This window comes from Aquarana catesbeiana, linkage group LG03 (genome assembly GCF_042186555.1).
Source record: "Aquarana catesbeiana isolate 2022-GZ linkage group LG03, ASM4218655v1, whole genome shotgun sequence".
In the NCBI taxonomy this organism is placed as follows: domain Eukaryota; kingdom Metazoa; phylum Chordata; class Amphibia; order Anura; family Ranidae; genus Aquarana; species Aquarana catesbeiana.
The window spans coordinates 351,413,941-351,434,941 of NC_133326.1; positions in this window are offsets into that span (position 1 = coordinate 351,413,941).

Here is a 21,001-nt window from a genome sequence, read left to right on the forward strand (position 1 = left end):
GGGTGTTAGCGGTACTGGCGCTAACCTGACGCTGCCCGGGGCGACGGAGACCTTATCTGACCCTAAAAACGTAACTTATATCACCGCTGGGCAATTAGGGGGTTAAACCTTTATAAGGTAATAAAAGGCGGGTGCCCTAAAACTATAATAAACTATAATAAACAAACTAACTAACCAGTGTCACCCGTAACAATTATATGGTGATCACTGGTGAAAGGGTTAACTAGGGGGCAAACCTTTAGTAGGTAGTATATAGTGGTCCCTGTCACTATAAAACACTGACGGCGAACCTATATACTTACCTCCCTAACTAGCGTCACCTGTGTCACTAATACAGTGATCAGAAAAACGATCGCTTAGTGACACTGGCGACGGGGGGTGATCACGGGGTTAAAACTTTATTAGGGGGGTTAGGGGGGTACCCTAGACCTAAAGGGGGGTACCCCAGACCTAAAGGGGGCTAACCCTAACTGCCCTAACACTTATAACTGTCACAAACTGACACCAATGCAATAATCAGAAAAAAAAACTGCTTTTGGTGTCAGTGTGACAGGGGGTACAGGGGGGTGATCAGGGGGTGACTGGGGGGTGATGGGGGGTGACAAGTGTGCCTGCGTGTTGGTGTAGTGTTGGTGTAAACTTACTTGAATGTCTTCTCTCCTGGGTGCCGGAACGAAAAGACCGGCTCGAGGAGAGTGACATCACTTCCTCCGCTTCTGTTTACATTACAGAAGCCGAGGAAGCCTGTCATTGGCCAGGAGCAATTGCGAGGGGGGAGCCACGAATGAGTGGCCTCCCCCTTACCTTTGATCGCCCCTGACCTGAATCTGACCGCCGTATGCACCGGGGGGGGGGTCCGATCGGACCCCCCACCCACGGGCAGGCAAGGACGTACCTGTAAGTCCTTTTGCCTGCCCGTGCCATTCTGCCGACGTACATCGTCGTGCGGCGGTCGGCAACTGGTTAAAATGTATATAAATTAATATTTTTATTTACATTTTTACATACATTTTTTTTATAATTCTTATATACAGTATCTCACAAAAGTGAGTAGACCCCTCACATTTTTGTAAATATTTTATTATATCTTTTCATGTGACAACGCTGAAGAAATGACACTTTTCTACAATGTAAAGTGGTGAGTGGTGTACAGCTTGTATAACAGTGTAAATTTGCTGTCCACTCAAAATAATACCCCGTACACACGGTCGGAATTTCCGACAGAAAAAGTCCGATGGGAGCTTTTGGTCGGATATTCCGACCATGTGTATGCCCCATCTGACTTTTTCTGTCGGCATTTCCGACGGACTTAGATAGAGAACATATTCTGAATTTAGGTTATCCCGTTGGCAAGTCCGACCATGTGTACACAGCATAACTCTTCACACAGCCATTATTGTCTAAACCACTGTCAACAAAAGTGAGTACATATGGAGAAGGGTGGATGGCGGGCGCGTGATCAATTGCTCACATCAAAATATGTATAGTTTATTCATATATAATGACATGAAATCAAATAGATAATACCAATACTACGTTTAACCACTTCAGCCCCGGAAGGATTTACCCCCTTCCTGACCAGAGCACTTTTTACAATTTGGCACTGCGTCGCTTTAACTGCTAATTGCGCGGTCATGCAATGCTCTACCCAAACGAAATTTGCGTCCTTTTCTTCCCACAAATAGAGCTTTCTTTTGATGGTATTTGATCACCTCTGCCGTTTTTATTTTTTGCGCTATAAGAGGAAAAAGACTGAAAATTTTGAAAAAAAATGATGTTTTCTACTTTTTGTTATAAAAAAAATCGAATAAACTAAATTTTAGTCATACATTTAGGCCAAAATGTATTCGGCCACATGTCTTTGGTAAAAAAAATGTCAATAAACGTATATTTATTGGTTTGCGCAAAAGTTATAGCGTCTACAAACTAGGGTACATTTTCTGGAATTTACACAGCTTTTAGTTTATGACTGCCTATGTCATTTCTTGAGGTGCTAAAATGGCAGGGCAGTACAAACCCCCCCCAAATGACCCCATTTTGGAAAGTAGACACCCCAAGGAAATTGCTGAGAGGCATGTTGAGCCCATTGAATATTTATTTTTTTTGTCCCAAGTGATTGAATAATGACAAAAAAAAAAAAAAAAAAAATTTACAAAAAGTTGTCACTAAATGATATATTGCTCACATAGGCCATGGGCATATGTGGAATTGCACCCCAAAATACATTCAGCTGCTTCTCCTGAGTACGGGGATACCACATGTGTGGCACTTTTTGGGAGCCTAGCCGCGTACGGGGCCCCGAAAACCCAGCACCACCTTCAGGATTTCTAAGGGCACACATTTTTGATTTCACTCGTCACTACCTATCACAGTTTTGAAGGCCATAAAATGCCAAGATGGCACAACCCCCCCCCAAATGACCCCATTTTGGAAAGTAGACACCCTAAGCTATTTGCTGAGAGGCATGGTGAGTATTTTGCAGCTCTCATTTGTTTTTGAAAATGAAGAAAGACCAGAAAAAAATTTTTTTTTTTTTCTTTTTTCAATTTTCAAAACCTTGTGACAAAAAGTGAGGTCTGCAAAATACTCACTATACCTCTCAGCAAATAGCTTGGGGTGTCTACTTTCCAAAATTGGGTCATTTGGGGGGGGTTTGTGCCACCTGGGCATTCCATGGCCTCCGAAACTGTGATAGGCAGTGAAGAGTGAAATCAAAAATTTACGGCCTTAGAAAGCCTGAAGGCGGTGCTTGGTTTTCGGGGTCCCGTGCGCGGCTAGGCTCCCAAAAAGTCCCACACATGTGGTATCCCCGTACTCAGGAGAAGCAACAGAATTTATTTTGGGGTGTAATTTCACAAATCCCTATGGCATGTTTGAGCAATATAACATTTAGTGACAACTTTGTGCAAAAAAAAAAAAAAAAAAAAATTTGTCTCTTTCCCGCAACTTGTGTCACAATATAAAATATTCCATGGACTCGACATGACTCTCAGCAAATAGCTTGGGGTGTCTACTTTCCAAAATGGGGTCATTTGGGGGGGTTTTGAACTGTCCTGGCATTTTATGCACAACATTTAGAAGCTTATGTCACACATCACCCACTCTTCTAACCACTTGAAGACAAAGCCCTTTCTGACACTTTTTGATTACATGAAAAAATTATTTTTTTTTGCAAGAAAATTACTTTGAACCCCCAAACATTATATATTATTTTAAAGCAAATGCCCTACAGATTAAAATGGTGGGTGTTTCATTTTTTTTTTTCACACAGTAATTGCGCAGCGATTTTTCAAACGCATTTTTTGTGGAAAAAGCACACTTTTTAAAATTTTAATGCACTAAAACACACTATATTGCCCAAATGTTTGATGAAATAAAAAAGATGATCTTAGGCCGAGTACATGGATACCAAACATGACATGCTTTAAAATTGCGCACAAACGTGCAGTGGCAACAAAATTAATACATTTTTAAAAGCCTTTAAAAGCCTTTACAGGTTACCACTTTAGATTTACAGAGGAGGTCTACTGCTAAAATTACTGCTCTCGATCTGACCTTCGCGGTGATACCTCACATGCATAGTGCAATTGCTGTTTACATTTGACGCCAGACCGACGCTTGCGTTCGCCTTAGCGCGAGAGCAGGGGGGACAGGGGTGCTTTTTTTTTTTTTTTTTTTTTTTTTTTTTTTTTTCTTTATTATTTTTTTGCTTTTTTATCTTATTTTTAAACTGTTCCTTTCATTTTTTTTTTTTAAATCATTTTTATTGTTATCTCAGGGAATGTAAATATCCCCTATGATAGCAATAGGTAGTGACAGGTACTCTTTTTTGAAAAAATTGGGGTCTATTAGACCCTAGATCTCTCCTCTGCCCTCAAAGCATCTGACCACACCAAGATCGGTGTGATAAAATGCTTCCCCAATTTCCCAATGGCGCTATTTACATCCGGCGAAATCTAAGTCATAAAATGCTTGTAGCTTCCGGTTTCTTAGGCCATAGAGATGTTTGGAGCCACTCTGGTCTCTGATCAGCTCTATGGTCAGCTGGCTGAATCACCGGCTGCATTCTCAGGTTCCCTGTTGAGACAGGAGAGCCAGAGAAAAACACGGAAGACGGTGGGGGGGGGGGCATTCCCTCCCACTGCTTGTAAAAGCAGTCTAGAGGCTAATTAGCCGCTAGGATTGCTTTTACATGAAAGCCGACCGCTGGCTAAAAAGAATGATACCAAGATGATACCTAAACCTGCAGGCATCATTCTGGTATAACCACTCAAAGTCGTGAATGGCGTACCTGAAGACAAAAAAATGGTTAACAATAAAGCACAGTAAACTGTAAAGTATAAAAAATTGCATACCTGAAAAGCAAACATGATAAAACATAATAACAATAAAACATTGCAGAATAGAATACAGTAAAAAAGAGCAGAACAATAGAGAGAGAATAGAGAGAGAGAGAACAATAAAACGACAACTATTTTTTTTTATTTTTGTTTGTGGTTTTTTTTTTTTTTTTTTACACTTTTTTTTTGTAACTGTAACTTTTATAACTGTAACCGGTTCCAGGTTCGGGTCTCTCAAAATGCGATGGCATCTTGGGAGACCCTGTGAAAGTGTGCCTAGTCTGTGCAATGCTGTACCCTACGCTAATACTCAACTAGTGAATGGTAGCGTTCAAAACATTCACCAATGCAAAGACCAGGATTGTCAGGACAGGAGAGACAATAATAGCGGGTGTCACGTCTATATCCGCGCTTGCTGCAGACACATCTTTTTTGAGGGGGTTCGTTGGGTAGGGGTACTCGGGAGGACATATAAATGCCTCTCATGCAGCCGACTGCATTTGGTTGGGGATGTGAATGGGGGAAGTACGGGCGCTGCAGAAGCGGTGGGTTCACAAATTAGGATTGGCGAATGCAGCAGGAAGGGCACTATGGGCACGACAGGCCTATGTTTGTCTTTTTGGTGGCAGCGCGACACTACTTGTGCTTGCCACCTCACCAGCTTGAACTGCACTTATGGGACTCGCCACGTCACCAAGTGTTACTGCAGTGCTGGTTTGACTACGACCGGGGTGTACTAGGCTGCTGGCGCTTGCCAGTTCACCAAAACGCTACAAAAAAAAGTGACAGTGATCGATCGATACTGCACTTGGGTGGGCTGGGCTGGGCCGGGCGGAGGGGCAAAACGCAGGTGCTAGCAGGTATCTGGGCTGATCCCACTAACACTGCATTTTTGGGAACCCTAAACTGCTGGGGACGCTAGTATAGATCTGATCGGATCAGATATTGATCCGATCAGATACTATACCACTAAGGGAGGTGTACGGTGCGTGCTTGGGTGTTAGCGGTACTGGCGCTAACCTGACGCTGCCTGGGGCTGGCGCTTGCCAGTTCACCAAAATGCTACCAAAAAAACTGTTAGCGATCACAGGGATCAGGCCTGACTCTGTGAACGCTGCAGTTATGCGTTTAGTGTTTTGCAAGTGTCAGTGATCGATCGATACTGCACTTGGGTGGGCTGGGCTGGGCCGGGCGGAGGGGCAAAACGCAGGTGCTAGCAGGTATCTGGGCTGATCCCGCTAACACTGCGTTTTTGGGAACCCTAAACTGCTGGGGACGCTAGTATAGATCTGATTGGATCAGATATTGATGCGTTCAGATACTATACCACTAAGGGAGGTGTACGGTGCGTGTACGGTGCGTGCGTGGGTGTTCGCGGTACTGGCGCTAATCTGACGCTGCCTGGGGTGACGCATATCACCGCCGGGCGATCAGGGGGCTAAACCTTTATTCGGTAATAAACGGCGGGTGCCCTGACACTATATAAAATAAACAAACTAACCAGCGTTATACGGTGATCACTGGTGAAAGGGTTAACTAGGGGGCAATCAAGGGGTTAAAACATTTATTAGATAGTATATGGGGGTCCCTGTCGCTATAAAACGCTGACAGCGAACCTAAATATTTACGTCCCTAACTAGCGTCACCAGCGACACTAATACAGCGATCAGAAAAATGATCGCTTAGCGACACTGGTGACAGGGGGTGATCAAGGGGTTAAAACTTTATTAGGGGGGGTTAGGGGGGTACCCTAGACCTACAGGGGGCTAATACTAACTGCCCTACCACTGCTAACTGTCACAAACTGACACTATGCAGTAATCAGGAAAAAAACAAAACAAAACAAAAAAACTGCTTGGTGTCAGTTTGTGACGGGGGGGGTGATTGGGGGGGGATCGGGGGGCGATCGGGGGGGGATCGGGGGTGTTTAGTGTGCCTGGCATGTTCTACTGTGTTGTGTGTGTGTGTTGGTGCACTTACATGTCTTCTCTCCTCGGCGCTGGAACGGAAACTGGCCAGCCGAGGAGAGATGACATCACATCCTCTGCCTCTGTGTACTATACAGAGGCAGGGGATGTTTCTCATTGGCTGGGAGCGATCGCGGGGGGGGGCCACGATCGGATGGTCTCCCCCTCATCTCTGATCGCTTCCAACCAAACGCCGACCGCCGATGGCACCGGGGGGGGTCCGATAGGACCCCCCGCCCGCGGGAAGGCAATCACGTACCAGGTACGTGATTTTGCCTGCCCGTGCCGCTCTGCTCACGTATATATGCGTGAGGCGGTCGGCAAGTGGTTAATGCAAACAGGTAACAAAATATGCATAAAATAAAAAATAAAAATAGGTTAAAAGTAACACAAGCCCATGTTAAGGTGAGTGGACACTTCTGATCATCCTTGAGATGGTTCTACACCTTCATTTGAGTCCAGCTGTGTTTGATTATACTGATTGGACTTGATTAGGAAAGCCACACACCTGTCTATATAAGACCTTACAGCTCACAGTGCATGTCAGAGCAAATGAGAATCATGAGGTCAAAGGAACTGCCTGAAGAGCTCAGAGACAGAATTGTGGCAAGGCACAGATCTGGCCAAGGTTACAAAAACATTTCTGCTGCACTTAAGGTTCCTAAGAGCACAGTGGCCTCCATAATCCTTAAATGGAAGATGTTTGGGATGACCAGGGCCCTTCCTAGAGCTGGCTGTCCGGCCAAACTGAGCTATTGGGGGAGAAGAGCCTTGGTGAGAGAGGTAAAGAAGAACCCAAAGATCACTGTGGATGAGCTCCAGAGATGCAGTCGGGAGATGGGAGAAAGTTATAGAAAGTCAACCATCACTGCAGCCCTCCACCAGTCGGGGCTCTATGGCAGAGTGGCCCGACGGAAGCCTCTCCTCAGTGAAAGACACATGAAAGCCTGCATGGAGTTTGTTAAAAAACACCTGAAGGACTCCAAGATGGTAAGAAATAAGATTCTTTGGTCTGATGAGACCAAGATAGAACTTTTTGGCCTTAATTCTAAGCGGTATGTGTGGGGAAAACCAGGCACTGCTCATGACCTTTCCAATACAGTGCCAACAGTGAAGCATGTTGGTGGCAGCATCATGCTGTGGGGGTGTTTTTCAACTGCAGGGACAGGACGATTGGTTGCAATCGAGGGAAAGATGAATGCGGCCAAGTACAGGGATATCCTGGATGAAAACCTTCTCCAGAGTGCTCAGGACCTCAGACTGCGCTGAAGGTTTACCTTCCAACAAGACAATGACCCTAAGCACACAGCTAAAATAACGAAGGATTGGCTTCACAACAACTCCGTGACTGTTCTTGAATGGCCCAGCCAGAGCCCTGACTTAAACCCAATTGAGCATCTCTGGAGAGACCAAAAAATGGCTGTCCACCAACATTTACCATCCAACCTGACAGAACTGGAGAGGATCTGCAAGGAGGAATGACAGAGGATCCCCAAATCCAGGTGTGAAAAACTTGTTGCATCTTTCCCAAAAAGACTCATGGCTGTATTAGATCAAAAGGGTGCTTCTACTAAATACTGAGCAAAGGGTCTGAATACTTAGGACCATGTGATATTTCAGTTTTTCTTTTTTAATAAATCTGCAAAAATGTCAACAATTCTGTGTTTTTCTGTCAATATGGGGTGCTGTGTGTACATTAATGAGGAAAAAATGAACTTAAATGATTTTAGCAAATGGCTGCAATATAACAAAGAGGGAAAAATTTAAAGGGGTCTGAATACTTTCCGTCCCCGCTGTATATACACACACATATATACACTTTATCAATATGCACTTTCTTCAGTGACTATGGGTAGTTAAATGTAAAGATAATTAGCTATTTATTTGAAAGGTACACATTTTACTGCAGCTGCTCCTCTGAATCTATTGTGGAATGCTGGGATGGTGCAGCTGAGTTAGGTCCCTGCCACATGGGATTAGCTCCATTGGAGTCAGCATGCTCAGCGGGGAATCTGTCTGCTGATCCCCGCTGAGCAGGCAGATGGATGGTCCATGGTAGCTATGCTTATGCAAAGCGGACACAGACATAGCTCGCTCTCCTCTATGGGTGGTCAGATGTAAATGGATCGCCTGTCTATTTCCACCCGACTGCCATCTGATCTGCAGGATGGATAGGGATATGATCCCAATCGTCCTGTTTTTAGCAGATAGGATCGGACTGGATGTCAGATGTCTGATGTTTGATGTCGGATTGGATGTCAGCATTTGTAAAGAGACACATGTTCCCTTATACACTCAGCTCCATTGAGGAGAGTGGAGGGTCTGATCGGGTCCACCTAAAAAACTGACAGGCGGACCCAATCAGTCTGTTAGCGTGAAAGAGGTCTTAGGCTCCATTCACACTAATGCGTTTTTTGATGCATTTTGCAGAAATGCATGGGAATTTTTTAACATGGGTTCCTATGGAACATGTTCACATCAATGCATTTTTGTGCCTCTGCGTTTTTGGAAAGGGTCGGGGACTTTTTTCATGCAAAATGCAGCGTTTTGCATGTAATAGAATTCAATGGACCCGCATCCAAAAACGCAAGTACTGCGTTTTTTCTGTGTTTTTACCACGTTTTGCGTTTTTTTTCATTGGTTTTTTTAACACAAAACGTGGGCAAAAACGCGGGAAAAACATGGCAAAAACGCATTTTCAAAAACGCAGCAAGCACCACAAAAAACACTGCAGAAACGCTCAAAAGCAACATGCATAGATGTGAATCGAGCCTTAGAGGATATAACCTCAATTTCTTCCAGGTGCTAATCATCCTTCTCCTCCTCATCATCCCAGGCTAGGTTGGAAGTTGTCTTCGAAAAATAAGTATAATGATAAATAATCCCTATTGAAAACCTGGACCTTAGCTACTGCTTGTGCAGATTTACTCTGTGACAAAGAATGGCACTAAGTTTTCAAGGTAAAAAAAAATACTCTCTTGACTCCTTTGTCTTAGGAAGGCCATTTCGCTTGCATATGGGTGCAGTTTGTGTGTGTGAGGTGGTGCTGCCGCTCCACTTCATAAAGAACTAGCGTGTGAGGCTAGGTCAAAAGTCTGTAAATATGTACAGTCTACCATGTTGTGTAATAGGGTATGTGGCTCACATGTGTTCCCATCAGTTCAAAAATGATCACATAGACCAGTTCTAGTAAAATCTCAAAATGTCAGACTGCCAGTCCAAGTCTGCCATATCTATTTTTGCAGTCATACTGTTGTGTAAAATACATAGGAACATTGATTTACAAAAACTGGAGAGTGTTAAATATAGTGCAGCTGTGTATGGTAGCCAATCAGTTTCTAATTTCAGCTTGTTCAATTAAGTTTTGACAAAAAAAAAAAAAAAAATAGAGCTGATTGGTTTCTAAACACAGCTGGTTCAGATTTTGCACTCTCCAGTTTTTGTAAATCAACCCCAGTATGAAAAATTGTGGTGATATCTAGCTGAGAGGAGATAGCTGCATGTTATCCAAATTCATGAGAGCCCTAGCTACCTCACTCCCAGTGCGTTGATTACCTTTGTCTGACTTTCTCACAAGTATTTAGTTGTGTTTGGACAAAGACTGAAGAAAAAATATGAATATTATTTTCTGATGCCTTCCCTCCCTTTGCTGTACTCGCCAGTGACCCACGTAACCTTTGGAGTTTGGAGTATATAGAAGTAAGTAGTTTTTTCCAGAAAAGGCAGAATTGACCATTGATTGCCAAATTGGGGATATGCTTAAAATGTATATTGTTAGAAGATAGGAAGCATAATGCATATGTTGATGTTTACTATTTAACATCACTGGATGGCTTTATTTTCACGCATGTACTGCTGGTGTGGCATGTTCTGTATGTTTGTACATTCTCCTCTTTTTTTTGTGGGTTTCATTTCGGTTTTTCAGTTTCTGTTCATGGTCCATAAATATTCTGGTTTGTTGGCACTGGTTGTATGTGGTCTGACTGTGGTAATAATTACATAAAAAGCTTCATTGGACTGAGACTGCTGAGAGTGAAAAAAAATGTTGTATGTAATGCTGTATAATGTGTTAATAATTCCTACAAGAGAAATAATACATCTGTGATAGCCCTTATATCTTCTTTAAAATTGACCTATCCAGGTAAACAGATATATACACAGATTAATAGAGAAGTATGGTGTTCTTATAAAAAAATTATACTTTACCAGGTGGATGCAGCATTGGTCTGATGCTGCATCTGTTCTATGCTTCTTCTAAAACTGAGAACTGAGCAATCAAAGACTGCTGATCGCTCAGTTCTCAGTCTTCAGTGAGCAGAGAACCGGTGACTATCATTCTCTGCTCTGCCCTTCCAGTGCTTACTAGAGCACTGGAATGTGGAGGGGGTGGGGGCAGCTGGCTTAGTCTCCCAGTGGCACAAACTGCGATATACAGGCTGATGACATCAAGCTCTCTGACTCAGTCAATCAGAGGAAGCTTTGTGATCATTCACAGAATACAAAGCTGCCCATGAATGGCTGAATGCCAATCAGACCGACTCTGCATTGTTCTGGGTGTGAGACAGGAATTCTCTCTCTCACAGATGGAAGCCAGCACTGTGTACTGTATGTAGCTGAAGCTACATGCAGTTTATTCAGCGCTTCAAGACTGCAGCATTTAGTGAAGGAAATAGTTTGGACCAGCTTGGTCCAAATGAACTGTTTAACTACTTGTGAAAAGGTGCCAGAGTTTTTAACTACAGTTCAGAAAGAGAGTACCTACGCCCTATCAAATTTAAGAGAGAGTGGATAGAGGCTAATATGGACTGTTATGGTACCGTAAAAAGGCTTGACATACACAAAATTATTTAAAAATATACATTTTTATTCCAACAATATACTGAAACATACAAAACTCTAAAAATAGACACAGGGCCCTGTGTCCTAGACATTGGGCTCTAAAATTACAGATGGAGTGACCTTTGGAAAATGGTCATTGTCAACTGTAACATATGCCATCTGTATCTTAAATGCTTGACATGTTTCCCGGAGAAGACCACCACTTTTTCAGGAGCTTGTTGTATGGTACTCTAGAGCAATTACCACATTTAATGCTATAATGAAGACTAAAGAGAAAACAGGGGAAAGCATTGGTTACAACATAATTAGATATTCTGTAATACTTATGTGGTGAGATCCAGTGTACGCTGTCTTACCCAGGACGAGGTCAAGAGGGCACTGTCCCAGAAAAAACTTGTCTTTCCCGGCGAATGTGGGAACCCCATACCAGGGGGGCACAGATATAGTCCTCCGTCCAACAATATAATAGTAAAGGTACTATATTAGAATGTTGCAAAAAATATACATATAACGCAAACTGTGTTTACAGATATATTTATATATATTTTTTTTCTGTATAAACATGTATAGCACATCGTAGCCAAAACTGCAGAGCATCTGAGTCAGGACCCCTCCAGGTTGGAGGGGTCCTAGGTCATGGCTGAAAAGGTCTATTATAGTATCAGTAAATCACTGCAGAAACAGAATAAAGAGTATTTTGTTCAGCAACTTAAAGCCAGGGATACGTACTCTAGGGGACAAAACCATTTTTAAATTGTATCGCCAAATTTTACCATGTAAGATCAGTCTAAAGGGGATTGAAGGGTATAAAAGTATCTAGAGCTTTACATGGTTTCCGGTTTTGGCTGTCACCAGACATACCTGAGATAAATGCATAGTAATTGGCATATGTGAATACTTTATTTACTAGTCACTATACCCTCTGTGCTTTATCTCAGGTATATATGGTGATACCCAAAACCGGAAATCCTGTAAAGATCTAGATACTTTTGTACCCTTCAATCCACTTTAGGCTGATCTTACAAGGTAAAATTTGGCCATACAATGTAAAAATGTTTTTGTCCCCTAAAGCAGGGGTCTCTAAACTTTCAAAAAAAAAAGGCCAGTATACTGCCCTCCAGACTCTAGGAGGGCCGGACTGTGGCCAGTGGGAGTTGAAAATGCCCTGACATCAGTGGGAGTAAACTATACCATAGGTATGGTGTTCAGTGGGAGCAAAGAAATTACATAATTGGAGTCAGTGTGGGGAATAGCATCCAATCACTGGTGTCAGTGGGAAAATTGGTTCCTCATCCCTGGTGTCAGTGGGAGGAATACTACCCTACTGAATAGTGCCCTAAGGGCCAGATAAAGGCAAGCAAACTGCCCTAGAGTATGTATCCTTGGATTTCAGTTGCTGAACAAAATGCTCTTCATTCTGTTTCTGCAGTGATTTGCTGATACTGTAATAGAACTTTTCGGCCATGACCTAGTTCCAACCTGGAGGGGACTTGACTCAGATGCTCTGCAGTTTTGGCTACGATGTGTTATACATGTTTATATAGAAAATAGATATATATCTGTAAACACAGTTTACGTTATATGTATATTTTTTGCAACATTCTAATATAGTACCTTTACTATTATATTGTTGGACGGAGGACTAAATCTGTGCCCCCCTGGTATGGGGTTCCCGCATTCGCCGGGATAGGCATGTTTTTTCCGGGCCAGTTCCAGGCCAGTGCCCTCTTGACCTCGTCTTGGGTAAGACAGCGTAGACTGGATATCACCACATATGTATTACTTGCTCGCAGTAAAAGTACACGGGGCAGGAGGTAAGTGGTTAATTCAGATTCAGAATACTCCAAAGGAAAGTTACTAAGATACAGTTACATTCAACAAATACAACACAGAAAACGGAAAATTGTATACTCACCTTTCCGTAATTTTCCTTTCCTGTCGTATCTTCACTGCAGCATACACTTTGGGTTGTGACTCCGCCCCTCACAACCTGATAGGACCACATAGCTATAAGTTGTAAAGATGGCCCCTGCCCCAGTATTCTCCGTATATATCACCTCAGACGGGTGGGAGATTGTATGCTGCCATGAAGATACGACAGGAAAGGAAAATTACGGAAAGGTGAGTATACAATTTTCCGTTTTCCTGTCGCATCATGGCAGCATACACTTTGGGGAGTAACTCGCAAAGACTGGGTGGGAATTCAAACTAAGTTTATTAACAAAGAACAGAAGAATTGGCCTGGATAACGGATCTTCCGAAATCCACCGTGGATAAGCAGGCGGAATCCACCTTATAATGGGACATAAAGGTGCTCCTGGAAGACCAGGTGGCCGCTCTGCAAATTGTCTCCACCGAGACTCGACAATATGCTGCCCAGGAGGTTGCCACTGCCCTAGTGGAGTGTGCCCTTAAGCCCTCAGGTACTTGATGATTGCTTAGTGAGTAGGCCTTTTTGATGGTCTTCACCAGCCATGACGCAATTGTGCGTGAGGATGCCGCTTGACCTCTCTTGAATCCATGCGGAATGATTAGGAGACTTTCGGTCTTCCTGATTGATCTGGTAGCTGAAAGATACTGCAGGACATTACCCTTGACGTCCAGAGGGTGAGGGTCGCCTTGTTCCGTACTGAGGGCCGGAAGGTTAATCTCCTGGTTGAAGTGAAAGGACGAGGATACCTTGGGGATGAACCGGTCCGAAGGTTTCAAGACTAACCTGTCTGGCAATACAATCAGATATGGATCACTGGCCATTAAGGCTTGCATCTCTGACACCCTCTTAGCCGATGTTATGGCTATCAGGAATGAGACTTTCAGCGTCAGATCCCATAAGGATATGTTCTCATTAGGAAAAAAACGGCTCCTTAGATAAAGCTTCCAGTACGACTGAGAGGTCCCAGACTGGGAAGGAAGGTTTCCTAGGCGGCCTCAGCTTTTAGACAGGCCCTTTGGAACTGAACCACAAGGGGATCTTGTGCCCATCTGACTCCTGTCAAGGCGGACAGGGCCGAGACTTGGACCTTTAAGGTACTTGACCTAAGGCCCTTCTCTAGGCCTAACTGAAGAAACTCCAGGACCTGTGACACCGATGGTGAGGATGGGTTCCAACCTTGCTGTTGAGCGAAGGCGGTAAACTTCTCCCAGACTTGTCTGTAAGTATTATTCGTGGTAGGCCTCCTGGCCTGGAGAAGGGTATCCGCTACCCTCTGGGAACAGCCTTGCTCTAGGTACCTAGCCCTTTCAGTCTCCAAGCCATCAAATGTAGCTTCTCCGGGTTCGGGTGAAGAAGATGACCTTGGGAGAGTAGGTCTGACGACAACGGAAGGGGCAGGGGATCTGCCGTATTCAGCTGCATCAGAGTGGTAAGCCATGGCCTCCTCGGCCAGAAGGGAATCACTGCCACCACCAATGCCGATGACTCCTTGAGTCTCAGGAGAAACCTCGCTATGAGAGGAGTTGGAGGGAAGATGTATCCCAGCTGGAAGTTCCAGGGGTGCAGGAGACAATCCGTCCCCTCCGCCGAAGGGAATGGTATTCTTGATAGGAATCTCTGGCATTTCGCATTCTCTGGGGTTGCCGCCAAGTCCATCTCTGGTAAACCCCAAGTCCGGGATATGAGGGCGTAGGCCTGTGGGTTCAGAGACCACTTGTGGTTGGAGGTGAAATTCCTGCTCAGCGAGTCGGCCAGCACATTCTGGACTCCCGGAACATAGATTGCCCTTAGGCTTAACAGGTTCACTTGTGCCCACTCTAGGACAGGACGGACCTCCTGCATCATGGACCTGCTTCTGGTGCCCCCTGCCTGTTGACATAGGCAACCGCAACCTTGTTGTCCATTCTTAGAAGAACATGTCTTCCTCTCAAGAAGGAGCTGAAGGACAGGAGCGCCTGGAGTGCTGCTCTCATTTCTAACACATTTGACACTGTGTCCTGTGCCCTGAATGGCCAGCGGCCTTGAGCTGCAAAGTGCTGATGGTGAGCTCCCCACCCCTGCAGACTGGCATCTGAGGTCACAGTCTCCTGGTGAGGGGTGATAATGTTCTTGCACCTTCTTAAGTTGCGAGGCCGTGTCCACCACAGCAATGATTGCTTCACCTCCTGAGGGATGTGAATCGACTGGGACGTTGAAATCCCGTTCCACTGGCACAGGAAGGAAATCTGGAAAGGCCTTGAGTTCCACTGCGCCCACTGAACCATCGGAATGGTGGATGCCAAAAAGCCCAGGATACTGAGGCATGTTCTGGCTGGTAGCCTCTTGGCCGAGATAGCCTTCTTCACCTTCTGAATCAGGGGAGGAATCTTCTCCTCTGGAAGCTCCACCGTATTCTCTCTCGTGTCCAGCTTGGCCCCTAAAAAGACCATTCTCTGAGTGGGATGGATACTGCTTTTCTCCCAGTTTATCAGCCACCCTAGAGGCTGTAAGGTGGAGACCAGGATTCCCCGATGCTGGATGAGAGATTCCTTGTTGTCTGAGAGAAGCAGGATGTCATCCAGGTAATGGTGGACTCTTAATCCCCTCTCTCTCAAGTGGGCTATCACGGGCAATAGGACTTTCATGAACGTCCTGGGTGCGGTGGAAATTCCAAACGGAAGACTTCGGAATTGGAAGTGCCAGCTGTTTTATCGTAAATCGGAGGAATCTCTGGAACTCTGCGTGAATCGGGATATGTAAGTATGCGTCTCGAAGATCGATTGAGAGCATCCAGTCTCCCCGATTTATCGCCTGGAGAATTGATTGAAGGCTCTCCATCCTGAATGTTTCTACCCGAATTGACCGGTTGAGTTTCTTTAGGTCCAGGACGGGACGAAAGTCCCCTGACTTTTTCCTTACCAGGAAGAGTGGGGAATAGAAACCTTGACCTCTTTGAGATGGTGCGACCTCCACTATTGCTTGTTTCCTTAACAGGTCCTGGATATACTGGACCAAGGACAGCCTTTTCTCTCTGGAAGGAGGAAGTTTGGTTGCGCAGAAGTGACCCCTTGGAGGAAGGTTCTTGAACGACCACCTGTGCCCGACCTGGATGGTGGATACTGTCCATGGATCTTTTATCAATTCCGCCCAAACCAACTTGAAACTTGTGAGCCTGGCACCCACTACCGCTGGTTGGGCGGGCGTACCTTCAAAACAGTTTCTGTTCATTGGAGGCCGGGGTCTTGGTTTTTTGGAACTTGAGGAAGGACGTCTGAGGGTTCTTCCAAGTTCTCCTGTACTCCTTCCCAGGTCTATAGAATGTTGCATCCCTGTATCTTTCCGGGAGATTGCGCTTGAAGGGAGGCGCTCTTTGCTTTTTTGGTCTTTTGTCTGAAGGGATAAGACCAGACTTCTCACCTGTCACTTTGGATATTGCTGTATCAAGCTTTGCGCCAAAGAGGTTAATTCCATCATATGGAATCCTGCACCAGTTGGACTTTGAGGCCGGGTCGGCTGACCAGGGTTTAAGCCACAACACCCTCCTGGCCATTACCGTGGCTAACATAGATCTCGAAGCGGACCTAATGGTATCCACCGAGGCTTCCGCCACAAAGTCTCCTGCGAGACTGAGTTCCTGTAGGGCTTTAACGATCTGGTCTTGATCTGCACCTTCAGCCACGAGTTTCGCGGTGTTTGCAGACCACCCGGAAATAGCTTTCCCGACGGCGGCCAGTGCCACTGCTGGTCTGCAGGCACCCCCTGCGAAAACGTAAGCCCTTTTAAGGTCCGTATCCACCTTTCTGTCCAGGACATCCCTGAACGTCACTGCGTCCTCAATGGGAAGTGTCACATGCCTGGCTAGGCGCATCAAAGAGGCATCCACCACTGGAGGGGAAGCCAGGGGAGATACCCTGGGTTCTTTTAGAGGATACAACTTGGTAAGCCTGTTAGAGAGACTAACTTTCTTCTCTGGATTCTGCCATTCATCTTTAATAAGCTCATCCAGTTCCTCTATGAATGGAAAGGCTTCAGGTACTTTCTTGAGATTTGGAAAATACTTCCTTTGTTTCTGTTGTACCTCTTCAGGTTCTTCCCAGTCAATCGCTTCCTTGACCGGTTTCACAAAGGGGCCTATAAGCGTAAAATCAAAGCCTGCTGCCGCCTCCAGTTCTTCCTCATCTGACGGGAATTCTTGTTCCCTAGATGTACTGGGATGGGATGGGGAGGTGCTTAGGGCTGTAACCTCCATGTCTGGAGTTGAGATATGCGTAGCAGGGACTCCGGTAGGCTCTACAGTGACCAGTTCTTTCTCTCTGGTGGCTTTGTCCATGCATTTGCGGCAGGCTAATCTGTCTGGTAGGGCTGTGGCCCCGCATACCCAGCAAGCATTCCCTGCCCGCCAGGAGGGATGTGCAGGAGACTGACGTCTACATGCAGGGGATCTCCTGTGATAGGAACGCCTATGCCTGGAGTAGGAACGACTCCTCCTACGGCTTCCTCTATGGGCCGAGCGACTTCTGCTGCGTGAGTGGCTTCGCCTATGGCTGGAGCGGCTTCTCCTGCGAGAGGTCTCTCTTCGTCTTGATTTTGACGACCTTGATGACCTGGTAGGGCTGACCAATTAGGCAGCATTAGTACGATCCTGCTCTCTTTTTCAATCTTCACTACTTACCATGGAAATCCCCCCCCCCCCTTACCTATTGGGCTGATGGTGATCTGCTGGGGCAGCGGTCTCCATGGAAAGGAAACTGTGATAGACCTGGCAGAGATATAGGCAGGTATAAACATGCAGTCAGCCAAACACAGGTACCAGAAGAAAGGAGAAACCACTTACCCCAAGGGGGAACGCCAGAAGGAAAAACAGAGCTGATAAAGCAGTCAGGTTGTCTTCAGGAACCAGAGGCATCATATAATGACAGATTGAGGCTTTTAAAAGAACCACCATGGCTGCCGAGGTCACGACCCGCCCGCACATGCTCAGTAGCGGCGAGCCCAGCTCGGCGCCATCTTGGAACCTGGCAAACCGACCAGGCCGCCCTGAGAGCATGCACCGCACACACAGAAGGAATGAAAAGTGTAATGGAGACCGCTGCACACAACTAAGCCTATTTAAGGCTTATACTGGAGCCATTTTTAACATACCCCTGAGATCACCAGAGTGAGGTTCCTTCCATCTAGCTCATTTAGAGGCTGTACAGGTAAGGACTTCCACCCAGGAGAGGCTAGAACCTGGCTGGGGCGAATTCGGTAAGGGGGTGCTTCTGACATCTTCAGTCCTTCAGGTGAGGAAAAATAAGAGAATACTGGGGCAGGGGCCATCTTTACAACTTATAGCTATGTGGTCCTATCAGGTTGTGAGGGGCGGAGTCACAACCCAAAGTGTATGCTGCCATGATGCGAAAGGAAATTACAATAACAAGACACATCAACAACAAAAAAAAGACCAATAACAGCAATTAATGCCAAATAAAACTAAATTAATACTGTACTGTAATCAACCATACCATCCTATTTATTTTAATTTTTTTATTTAAAGGTGTGCTACAGGTACAATAAATCATAAACTTCTCATACATAGCAGCCCATGACATACAGGAAATACATAGAGTAGGAAGATACATTCTGCAAGGCATTCCATAAGCAATCACAATAAACATTTGTTGTAAAATAAAACAATGAACACAAAGTAATCAAGAATGAATCAATGATAGTCAGAGAACCAAAGAAACAGTCATGGGGAAAGTCAAATGCAGGGGTCCAGCTGAATTCTGTGCACCCCAAATTTTCTTTGGCTAGAGAAAAGAGAGAGGGGGAGGAAGAGGGGGGAGAAACGGAGAAGAGAGAAAAATTAGAAAAAGAGAAAGGAAAAAAAGGGGGTGGGTGGGATGGAAGGGTGAAGTGGGAAGGGAAAGGATCACCTCTGGGGAGTAAAAGCAGCCCTTACCAGTTAAGCAGAACATGCCACCTGTAAATGGCACAGGTTATGAGCATTGAAGGAACTTAGTAAGACCTCATCTGGAATATGCAGCAGTTCTAACACGTAAAGGTTTCTGCACAGTAAGAGCTATGAAAATGTGGAATAGACTCTCTTAATAGCTGGTTCTGGCCAGCTCAGTAGATTGCTTTAAAAAAAGCCTGGATTCTTTTCTAAATGTACATAATATAAATGAATACTAACACTTCTAGGTAAAGTTGATCCAGGGCACACACATGTTTTGCCTTGGGGGGGCGTGGTTTAGACATGGCGGAGTGAGGACCTACTCTCCTTGAGCTCCGCTCTTCCTCCGATGACAATAGTGATCTACCGGACTGTTCTAAACAGCATGTGCCCGGCCAAGAGCAAGAAAGACCAGATACCTACCACAACCTCAGTACGGTCAGATATTAACCACTTACCAACCGGCCCATAGCCGAATGACGGCTGCAGGGCGGTTGGATAACTCTGGGTGGACGTACTATGACGTCCTCCCAGAACTCCCCTCTCGCGCGCCCCCTGGGGCGCGCACCCGAAGACATCCGTGACCGCCGGGTCCAGAGGACCCGGCGCATCACGGATCCCGGTAAATGGCCGCTGATCGCGGCCGTTTACCATGTGATCGCGCCGTCAAATGACGGCGCGGTCACATGTAAACAGACCGGCGTCATCTGATGACGCCGGTTCCTCTCCTCCTGTGTACCGATCGGTACACTGTGGAGGAGAGGGAGATGGATGGATGTCTGCAGCGCTGTGGGCTGGATGTGTAGTGCCCACAGCGCTGCACAGAGACATCCATCCATCCATCCATCCATGCTCAGCCATCCCTACTACTATGCAATGCTGTGCAATACTCTGCAATACCCCCACAATACTCTGCAATGCCCCCACAATACTCTGCAATGCTGTGCAATACTCTGCAATACCCCCACAATACTCTGCAATACCCCCACAATACTCTGCAATACCCCCACAATACTCTGCAATGCTGTGCAATACTCTGCAATGCCCCCACAATACTCTGCAATGCTGTGCAATACTCTGCAATACCCCCACAATACTCTGCAATGCTGTGCAATACCCCCACAATACTCTGCAATGCTGTGCAATACTCTGCAATGCCCCCCAATACTCTGCAATGCCCCCACAATACTCTGCAATGCTGTGCAATACTCTGCAATGCCCCCACAATACTCTGCAATGCCCCCGCCATACTCTGCAATGCCCCCGCCATACTCTGCAATGCCCCCGCCATACTCTGCCATGCCCCCGCCATACTCTGCCATGCCCCCCGCCATACTCTGCCATGCCCCCCGCCATTCTCTGCCATGCCCCCCGCCATACTCCGCAATACCCCGCCATACTCCGCAATACCCCGCCATACTCCGCCATACTCCGCCATACCCCGCCATACTCCGCCATACCCCGCAATACCCCGCCATACTCCGCAATACCCCGCCATACCCTGCCATGCTGAGCCATGCTCGGCTGTACTCGGCCTCTGTATGTGGCCAGGCTGTGGAAGTCTCACACATGTGGTATCGCCGTACTCAGGAGGAGCAGGAGAATCTATTTTGGGGTGTCATTTTTGGTATGTACATGTTATGTGGTAGAAATATTGTATAAATGGACAACTTTGTGTTAAAAAAAAAAAAAGCGTTTTAACCACTTCCCGCCCGCCGGCCATCATACAACATCCTTGACTTTGTGCGGGGATATCTGAATGATGGTTGCAGCTACAGGCATCATTCAGATATCAGCTTTTTCAGCCAGCGATTCCCTACACCATGAGAATGATCATAGCAGCTGTTCCACTGCTTGATCGTTCTTACGGGAGGCGAGAGGGGATGTCCCCCCCTCCCGCGCTTCTACCGACTCACCGCTACGATCGAAGCCAGGATCGTTTTTTTTTTTTTTTTTATTTCAGGCTTCCCAGCCTAGAGGTGAGATGTGGGGTCTTATTGACCCC